The sequence below is a fragment of the Acipenser ruthenus genome, chromosome 3 (genome assembly GCF_902713425.1).
Source record: "Acipenser ruthenus chromosome 3, fAciRut3.2 maternal haplotype, whole genome shotgun sequence".
Classification (NCBI taxonomy): Eukaryota; Metazoa; Chordata; class Actinopteri; order Acipenseriformes; family Acipenseridae; genus Acipenser; species Acipenser ruthenus.
The window spans coordinates 75,938,606-75,949,443 of record NC_081191.1 but is presented as its reverse complement, the minus strand read 5'-3'; the positions used below and the strand labels follow the sequence as shown (position 1 = coordinate 75,949,443).

At 36.1% G+C, this 10,838-nt stretch overlaps 1 long non-coding RNA gene across 1 annotated transcript; it reads right to left on the bottom strand.

Annotated features, from left to right (window-relative positions):
* Positions 1–3,379: 3,379 nt before the first annotated feature.
* LOC131723316 (uncharacterized) lies at positions 3,380–10,810 on the bottom strand. Its single transcript, XR_009320227.1, has 2 exons — positions 5,771–10,810; positions 3,380–5,647 (listed from the first exon to the last, which is right to left on the bottom strand). It is a non-coding gene; the product is annotated as an uncharacterized LOC131723316 (long non-coding RNA).
* Positions 10,811–10,838: the final 28 nt, after the last annotated feature.

Genomic DNA, 10,838 nt, shown 5'->3' with positions numbered 1-10,838 from the left:
CACATGACCCACCCACACTCATCCACATACACAGGAGAGAAGGTTTGTGTCGTGTGAGAAGTTGTAAAGGGGGCTTGAGTAGGGTGCTATTTAATCATTTAGCACCAGTAGGCTCTCTGGTGCAAAACTTTCAAAACTGTTTAGCACCAATTTTTAAAACAATTTGCACCCGTCAAAGATGTTGGGTTCAGGATCAAAGGTTTCGGTGGTGATCTTACACAGATGAATATGCATCAGGGCAGAAAGGCGGGATCGAGATTTGTTTTTTAAACCTTTCGAAGCAACCGATGACGGTGCTAGCAGGGATGGACTTTTTAATGAAATGGAACCCTCCAGCCTTAAGTGAAATATGGGGACTGGTATTTAATTATGGTGTGCGATAACATATAAGCTCAGTTAGCTAGTTGTGTTTGTTGTGAGGTGTTAAATTATGGATAGCATTTGGGTAATCTGAAATATTATTACTTGAAAACATATCGCTATAACAGCAAAGGCTACAATTTGGTTAAAATATTGTTACTTCAGTATAAAGATTTAATTTAAACTTAATTGTTGCAGTCATAATGTAATACAGAATCCCTTATTTTAAACCTATAAAACCTCTGTAATTGAATTATAGTATGTGTGTTGCAATTCTTGTTTGAGAAATAAAAAAAAAAACATCTTTTCCAGTAAGCCATTATTTTATTACAGTGTTTGAAAGGTAATGTATTGTTATAGGACCCTATTTAGTCTATTTTCATGAATAAAATAAAGTTTGATATTAAATAAACTGTAACAGTAACAGTCTAGAACAGTTTCATGAATGAGTAAAAATCTTATCGGAATAGGACCCCCAATCTTTAACACTATGGTAATTCTAAAGTGAAATAGCTGGGAGCCCAAAACAATACATGATGTAATTAATAAAGAATGTGCCATCTCTTCAATTACCAGGGTCAGCCAGTTGCAATGATTACTGTATTCCTTTGAATTTAAGACGCGCTTTTTTAACCATTTTTTGCTTCTCAAAAATAGCCTGCGTCTTAAATTCGAGTACGGTATAGTGATGTGTGTATTAAAATCGCCAACAAAAGACGTTACTACCCAAGTACGCAAACAGCAACGTGACTGACTGCCGAGAAAAGACAACAAAGGCGTCTGCCCAAATACACAAGCAGCAACGTCAACTTGACGCTCCTGAGAAAAAACAAACCAAGCTTCCTGAGGAATACCAAGAGAAACGTTTACAATTTCAGCATTTCTAACAAACTACCAACTTGGACAGATAAAAAATGCTGATCAGACCCCCGTATTTTTCAACATGCCAAGCAATGTTCAGTGGTGTTGTGGTTGCTGGGTTACATGTTGTCTGATGCTGTGTAGTGTTCTGTCGTGCTTGCTGTTGCCAGGATGTGTGATGCCGTAAGTGAGGGAGTGGTGTGTGTACGACAGAGACGCCATCTTAAGTATTATACAGTGCGCAGCACAATAAACAAGCTCTGTGGTTAATCTACAACAACACTGTTTCGTGTCAGTTTTGAACAATACAACAGCATAATTCAGGTTGTATCTTATTTTTATTTGATGTTTTATTTGTTCCTCAAATTGAGGGTGGTAAATTTGGGCTGCGTCTTAAATTTGAAGGAATACGGTAGTCATTCTGTTCACTATTATTACATTGATTTAAATAAGGGGCAGCAATTCTCATCCCAATAAACTGAACTAAACAGACCAAAGGGCAGATTAAACTTAAAAAAAAGGTGGCATGTTGGTTCTGACAAGCTGGGTGGCCTTCCAGTTTGAGTTTGTCTTACAAAGCATCAAATCAAACAATTCCTGAAATTTAGGGCACTGCACAAGGGAGGGGAGCTATAACACTGGGATTTCCTTTTTATTTTTTAGAGGAAATTAAAGTCACATGAGACCCACTTTTAAAGAAAAAAGAAACTGGAAATGCGCAAACACTGATGTTATGCGCAGGGCAACAACAAAAGGGTAGAAAACATGACTCTTATGCTTTATTAATAGATAGGTTGTCTCAAGAAGGCTTTTTTTATTGATTTTATTATCTGGTGCACTAAAAAAAGAAATAAAACGGTTTATTTTCCTTAGGCCGAACAATTTCTCACATACTAGTTTTAATACCAAGAAATTGGGCGACATTGTGATTTTGTTTTTTTAACTACATTCATACCATGCCCAAAAAATGTAGTTATTCTGCCCCCATCAGCAGAAAGGCTGTGTGGTAATCAGGGTTTTTAGGCCATTCTGTATCAGGAAGGCACTGCTGGCCCTGTGTCACACTAGGGAATGTCTTTTTATATATGTTTTATATTTACTGGAAATATGAGAATACAATCACCCTCATGGACAGCTCAGGTTAACCTAATAATCACTCCCACCTCTAAGTCAAAAAATCTGTGTGGCCTTGAAGGCAAACACTGAATTATGTCTAGAAAACCTACATACAATTCTATTTTTCTAGTTATTATATCATCCAGCGTAATAATCCAGCTACATCAATTCTCAATGTAGAGTACTGTTTTACCCAAGTATGTTTTCTCCCCTAGTGGGCACAATGTGCGGCACTGCAGAAGAGCATCTAAAGGAAAGAGGTTTATTCCATACTAAAAATCAGGCAGGTAAAACAAGGCCACAGTCAACGTTTCGGTTGTACAGACTTCTGCAACAGTAGCCTTGAAGTAAGAATGATTACCTGTTATCCACCATATACACTGACGGACGATTTGCAGGAGTCCAGGACCCATACGTATGTGCCTTGGCAATGAACAAACATATATAATTTTGAGAGTATAGAGCTTAACTTCCTCCAGTACATACAGTTTTACAATTAAAGGTTACTTGTACAGACATTGTATTTCAAGTGATCAACCAAGCTGTTCATTGTGGAATAATATGCTTCGCATGTGTAAGTAGATCAGAAAATGGAGAGCACAAACAGAGCCAGCTTCTTCATGGTCATATATAGGCAGACCAGAATGATTCCACATTTGCTTTGTTAATTAATTCTCTTTTTCTGCAACGACGATGCCTGCAAATCTAGGGTATTGCAAGTGGCCCGATCTGCGGTTGCCCACGGGTCATTTGTCCAGCCGTCAAATTTAATTGCCGGCCACTGGTGTACAGTATTCCTCATATAACCACGTTTTCATTTTCATCTCCATGATATTTCTCTCCACACATAAAAAAAGTCCCCGGAACTGTGGCTCAATATTTCACTGAATGCCAACCATTATTAGAAACAGCCTGAATTTTGATGTCCTTGGACAAAAAATGATATGCCTGTCAATGATTTGTCTATGATCATAAGAATGGGTTCATGCTGGAGGTACAACCATCTGTAAGTGATTTGAATTAACTAAGCAGAAGAGGCTGATAAAATGACCACAGTGTACTTTATTTAATGAATTTGGTACCTTGTGTTGCAGTAAAATAAAATAAATTTACAAAAATCCAAGATATACAAAATCTCAAGGTCATTTTTTTAAAGTTTAATTTTACAATAAAAGTAAGTTTAACCAATGTTTTAAGCACAATTTCATACTTTCATCACAAAATGCAACTTACTCAATAGACCAAAAATAACCAAGGTATTTGTTTTTTAATACATCACATACACAACACTAGTTTGATCTTTACTATATCATATGTATCTGCCGTCTCATTGTTTCGGCATTCTCTAGCCAATACAGACATCCTTTACAATCAGCACTCTGAAAGGAATGTTTTCAACATGGAAATTTGCATACATTTATATACAGTTCAAATATTTGTCAAATAACTATTTTTAATTTTCCATTGCAAATAAAAATAACAAGTACATTTGTACATTATGTTTACAAATTACTGCCATTGTTACCATTTGTTTAAGTTACTGTGCTTGTACTACCTCAGACAAGATGTATATAATAATCATCATACTGTAGCTGGGGTGAATTCTACTTCTATACAAAAAACTGCCATACATTTCACACCAAAGAAAGGAAGATTCCTCAGAGGGACATCCTGTATCCAGGCTGCTCTTCCCCTGAGCAACATTTCATTTCTTTAAAAGCTTACAATGCATCAAGACAACTATTGGACACATTAATGGGCAGTTTGCAAACATACTACTGAAATGTCACCACTGTGCACTGTCTATACAGTATTGAAGTACAGCAACAGATACATTATTACGAAAGGAATTTTGGCAGAATTATAGTATTTTCTTTTTCATATGGACAGCTACAGTACTTCCTCAAGGCCCCCATGACTGGCACCACGGAAACGCAGCTCATTAATAATTGTCTGTGTGCCACTAGCTGAACGGAGATGCATGACACAGACCAGCATTTCTGACATCATTCGCAAAGACCTGCTTTTCACTAACAGCCATTTACGGTAGTCTAACGGTGCCAAATTCTGTCTTTACTTTTGGCCAATTGAAGGGGATTGGGAAAAACAAGCACCATATTACTGCCAACAACCATGTAGTATCCCATTGTTTTACTGTATTCAAAGCAAATGCTGACTTTTTAAACAATCAATATCACTGTACAATTTTACGCTAGAATAATTGAAAAACGTATCAACTCGCTTTGTTTCATATAGCACTTGACATGCCATCAGGGGTACAACAATGACAGTGTTTGCAAGACAGGAGAGAAACAAGAGCATAGAAGTATTTTTTTAAGGCAAATTAAATATATTTAAGCAGCTCATTTTGATTTTTTCTAACCAATAAATGTTTTTTTTTTGTTAACTTAAGGAGAGAAAAAAAGCAGGTTTCCTGGTTTTTGATTTGTTTTTGGACGCACTAAAGCGCTGAGCAAGATACACTGCACCTTTGCTGTAATGTAACATTTTAACTGCAATCTGCATATAATAATGTGAAAGTTTACCACACTTTTAACAGACCTGTTCTCAACAGACCGACACAATCTACACAAATATCACTTTAACTAGAGCTTTTTAAGTAGGGTGGAGGATATTTTGTAGTACAAACCGAGCTGAGGTAGTTAAATGTACAACATATTAAACTTTATCTTTAAAAATGATGTAAGTAATTATATGAAGAAAATGAATGAAGCATGGGACATGAGCACCTTAATCATTTTTTTTACAAAAAAGATAGCTTATGTTGTCTGGTATCACTTGTTGTACAGCCTGCTCTTTGCATCCTTTTTTATGTCAATAAACAGAGATGATTTATTATTTTAAAATATTATTTTAGAACACAAGGTACAGCAATCAGGTTTTTTTTTTAAATACAGTTTTTATATAATTTTAATATAGATTTTTGTAGGTAACCTGATTACAATCTTACCTAGCCATTATAGCCCAACCAGACATCAAACCCATGTTTTTTAAAGGAAAATGCTAATGTGACAAATGAAAATCAGCAGCGCCTGGCTGAAATCTGGAACTTGTCTTCAATTGCTCTTACTGACTAATGTTCAATTTGAGCAGTTGTTTTTAACTAACAGCATGATAGACATTTGGAAGGATCGAATGCTTGTTAATTGTAATTATCTACCATCAGCATTAAAACAAATCATTTAAACTGAAAGTAGTTTTAGGATAAGCTCCAAAGACAACTAAATAAATGTGGCTTTAGAGTCCTACAGGGGTCTGATTTTTACGACTCGCTTCCAACCCAGACCCGCTACTACAGGACCCGCCCTGAACCTGCTGCAACACCCACGACCCGACCTGACACGCTTTAATAAGACATGCAACCCGACCCAAACCCACAAGTGTTTGTCCTTTACCTACTGCTTGCATCGACTCACTCTCTCACCCTCTCACATTTACACACAGATATCTCTACCATTCTCCACAGATTGAGTTTACACAATAGGCTACACAGCGTGGTAGCTTTCTTGACCATGACATGAATGTTCACTCTAGCTGCACATTCCAGAGCTAGGCTTTTCTAATGTTATGTACCTGCCCCTGTGGTAAAGTGTATATAAGCTTATAATTATTCATGTCCACTTTGAGGTCTAAAGGCCTGGTTAACACCCTGGCGACACACTGGCGACGTGTCTCCCACTTTAGGATGATGTTCTATTTTTCAGGCGACACGAGGGCAACATTTTCAATACTAGCCAATCATATTTGATAGTAGTGTCACATGATAATAAATAGTGATGTGGACGCATCATTTAGAAGTGAAGCTAATAGATTATTTTGCATTTTTTTTATTGGTTTGAGAAATAATTACCTATAACAAAATAAAAGGTTCCTGTGGAGGCCATCTGTTACTTTGTGTTTCCTTTGTTTCAATATTTTTTTATTATTTATTTATTTTTATAGTAAATGAAAACAAAATACAATAAAAAAAATTATTTTCTGCTCACATGATAAAAAAAATGAAAAGGTTGTAATGGTTGCATTTTTGTAACAGTTGGCTACTTGTTCAACACATTTTAGAAAAAAAAAAAATCCAAAAGGTTTTTTTTTTTTGTGCAAGTTTAAAACCAAGTGATTCAATAATATTTCTTCATTTCTCATAACCCAGGGCTGAACCAAACTTAATTTTTTTTCTGCTCTTCCTCATCTATCACTGCTATTAAAGCAACAGCAGGATCCTTCCTTCACGGCATGTTTACGTCTCCTGACAAAAGCACACATTATGATTGGGTTGCATTACGTTGTTTGCTGTGTGTTACCAGCTTGTTGAATGCATGCTTGTCTCTCATGTGATGACCGCAAACTGCAAGGCAACACGCAGGCAACAAATGTGGTCCTCTTGTTGCCATCGACAAAAGTCGCCCGCGTGACCAGGCCTTAAGGGTTAACCAGATTTGTTGTTAGAACTATTATTTACAAACACAGACTAAAAAGGTCATATTAGAATCAATCTATATACTGCATGTCTATCTGTTGAAAAAAGACATGTTCCATTCTCAGTTTGCAAAGCAATCTTTAAGTTAGTTGTTGTGTATATATGTTGGCCTGACACATGTTTGGGTACATTTTTTATCTGACATTTTAATCTACAGCTTATCAGCCAATGATAAACTGCCTTTGTAGTTCAGTATTGTACCAACCAAGTTTGTCTTCCCAGTAAAATGAACTGGGCACAAAAAAATCATACATTTAAAAAGTCCAAACTTTGAACCATTTGTACTTTGATGATAAACTTGGTCCATGGGAGTCCAAATTAAATCTCCACAGTATCCACCCACAGGTCTGCTTTGTGAGGCCTCCACACAGCACCTCCCAGTGCCTCTATTAGAAAGCATTCAGGTCTTCGTAAACAAGCCAGTTTAATTGCACAGTCCAAAACCTTGCAGGGAAGCCTACAGAGGACACAAAAGCCTACTGATTTATTATTCGATCTCATTATCCTTTACAGTTGTTACTGCAGTTTTAATCCAGTAGATGTTTGACTGTATGATGCAGTTCAGTATCTCCTCCCTGGCCATGGATTTCATTTAAATAAAAACACAGGTAATGAATGACTGACAGTGCAGCAGGTCTATTAAAGGAATCCTGCTAGACAATTTTTCAGCATTAAGTGAAACAAAAAATAATTAAAAGTACAGGAGTTATGCACAAAGCATATTCTGTAACTTTAAATTTTTTTTTTTTTTAATAGTAGTAGCCAATACACAAGTTCACTGAGTAAGAAAAGCCAAAACATTACAGTGGTGAGAATAAGAATAAGAAGTATGGTTGACTAAAATATATTTTGTAGCTATAATAAATAAATAAATAAATACAAATAGACATATAGAAGTAAAACATACAAGTTATGTACAAGTTATTGCAGTCCTGAATTAATGTTCTGAAAAAGCTTGTTGGTAGGCGTATGAAAAAAAGCGACGTGTTGTTCCAATGTAATTATTTGCTGTTTTAGTAGGTCTTGTCAAACGATTTTCTGTCTTCTGAGTATGAGGCATTTTTAAAGGGTTTTAGCACCGGTTCCTAATGAGTAAAGATGAATGTCTTCATAAATGTGGGGACTATTACAAATGAAACAGAGATGAAGGTACCTAAATATAGATACAAATGTATATAAAAGGCATCTGTCATGAAGTAATGCCCTTGTTAATGACACTTCATTAATCAGAGCCTGTCTCACTCCAAGAGAACTGATGATGCTGAAACAGTTTAATATTGATTATTTTAACTGTACCACTAAATGACTACGTAATCTTGAAAATGCAGTTATCTTTATGGATACTGTAAACCACAAAGGTCTGCTGCCTACAGTCTCACAACTATGAAGAGAGAATTTGTCCCATATTGTCTGTTGCATTAAGTGTTTACAGACTATAAATCGTTGACTTGAATTCCAATGGTATCGTAAAGATTGCTATACAGTCTGCATTTTTTAGTCAACTGAATGAAAGAATATTTACAGTTTGTTTTTTTTTTAAATACAGTGTGTAAGAAAAATTCTAGATCATTTAAAGCCTATGTATTAGGCTAAATGTTTTGATAAATGCCTAAGAATTTTGTTAAAGACCTATAATTTGCTATTTTGCATTCAACCTTTGGCAGATACTGTACAACATTATACTAAGAGTGCCATGCAGATTTAATTCATAGTGTGGTCTACCACTTTCAGTACCGGTAATAGCTGTGCTTTCTGAGCAGCAGCTAGACCCCATACTGGTTTGAACCACATACATTTAGTATGTGTAGGTTCAGATCATTAGCCAAAGAGAGAAAAAATAATATATATATATAAAAGTGAATGGATGTTATATAAGGAAAAGCATGTCTAAATTCATACACTTGTGAGTATCTCTATCATTTAAATCTCTGCACTAGGCAATAGATTTTTCTAATGCTATAAATGATTTTGTTATCGTTTTGTTTTTATGTATTATACATTTTCCTGCTCCCACCATACTGTGTCTAACGTTTGAATTCTGACGTTGTTTCTATTTTCTTTGGAATATACAAAGTCTGGATTTAATTAGAGCTGGTAATAAGTTGCCAGTGTTCTGTGTTTGAGGTTTAATTGTTAAAACCGTCTGAGTTGGTTTCAACAAACCAAAGCACAGAAAAAAGTAAACCTTACAATAAACCGTAAAATCCACTTTTTTCATATTAGCTTTTTCTCTGCAAGGTGACCTCTAAGAGCTTTTTTTTCCCAGCATGGTCTTCTCTGTTGTTGCTACAGTATCTTTCACAGATCACACAGCTAGGCGCTGTCACACCCTGAAATACTGCAGCTCTCAATGTAATGATTTAGTGCCTGAGCTGTTTATGTACATTTTACAACCATTATAAACAAACAAACTGAATTATTTTGGAGAGCCTCTAGTTTGTACTTAAGGGATAGCTGTTGCAGTGGGTCTTTATTTATATTGATTTTAGGGTTATCAACCCATTCCCTTATTAGAATCACAATACTATATTCCTGTTACATACAAATACCATTAGATTTAAAAGTAAATAATTTAAAGGGTAGTAATTCAGACAAACGCAACAAGGTGGTCATTGGCAACCAATATATCAAACTTATATTTACTACAGTACTCGGACAACTTCATAAAGCAACCCAGTTCAGCACACTAACTTCTAATAAGGAAAGGGTTTTGAATTCCTCAATAAAGAACATGTGTCTCTTCACATTAGGTAAGGCTTGGGAATAGCTGAAGCACCATTACACCACGGTGGTCTGACTGCCGTCTCTCAGTTAATCGAGATGCAGAAGCCTGTGCTCACTCAGATTTATCATTCTCTCACTTGGGATTGTCGATACAATAGAGCTACCTCTTAATTGAGCCGTGGGGACAGATAACACTGAAGTATATGCTTAAAGGAAAAAGAGAATTTAAAATAGACAAGTCAATGGTTTACAACATAGACAACCTTCTCTTTTCATTAATAAGGTACATCTCCCCAAGGCCTTTCGTGATAGGCTGAAACAATCATGTTTGCAGTTTGGGAAACAAATCACCACCATTCATATAAAATAATGTAAACCACATACAGTTCAGAAAACAGAAAAGCTCAATGCGTCCATTTGTAACAAAGCGATTGTAAACCGAGTTGGATGAACCTAATGGATACAGTAATCCGTCACATATCCGCCCGTCACAAATCCGCCCAAACCGTTTATCTGCCACGATCAACCTCTTCAGCAATGTTACTTTATTATAGAAGAGAAGATTAGTTTAGATATTGTAGATCCTACCAAAGTCTTCATACACTGTGTTGTATGTGCTCCGTGCGTTGTCATTGCTGGTAGTGTCATATGAGCTGTTCAGTGGTTTCATATGTACATAAATCCTGTTTGCCTGCTTGGCATATCAACTTCAACCTCTGTCTCGATCTCCTGCCTGTCACTCAGCAGTGAATGCACGCACTCACATGGCAGACGGCTACTCTGTCACAAGCATTAATACTCTAATATAAAAGCTGAATCTCAATAATTGTGTGACTATAGTAATCGTTACAGCTGTGTATAATGGTATTTAAAACATTATTTCAACATCAGACTTTTTACATATCCGCCCTTACTCTGGTCCCTTCGCAGTCAGATATGCGATGGATTACTGTATACTGAATTGTTTAACTAATAACAATGGGGAACTGTAATTTTATCAAGCAATAAATGTGTTGCTGAACCTCTGGTATCGAGAACCGCAGATATCAATGTGGCCAAGACGGAAGACTACAATCAGATAGCAACTACAGCAGATCGTTCTTTATATTTTTTGGTAGCCCCTAAGAGAAATCAATTTGGGAATCCCAGGTTATCTGTTTTAAATGGACGAGACTCATGTGCCCTTTAGGAATCAAAGACTCGTGACTACAACAGCTCCTCCTCCTAACATTACTGCAAGCACTCCAAAATGAAGGACACATAACACAAGGCTATATATATA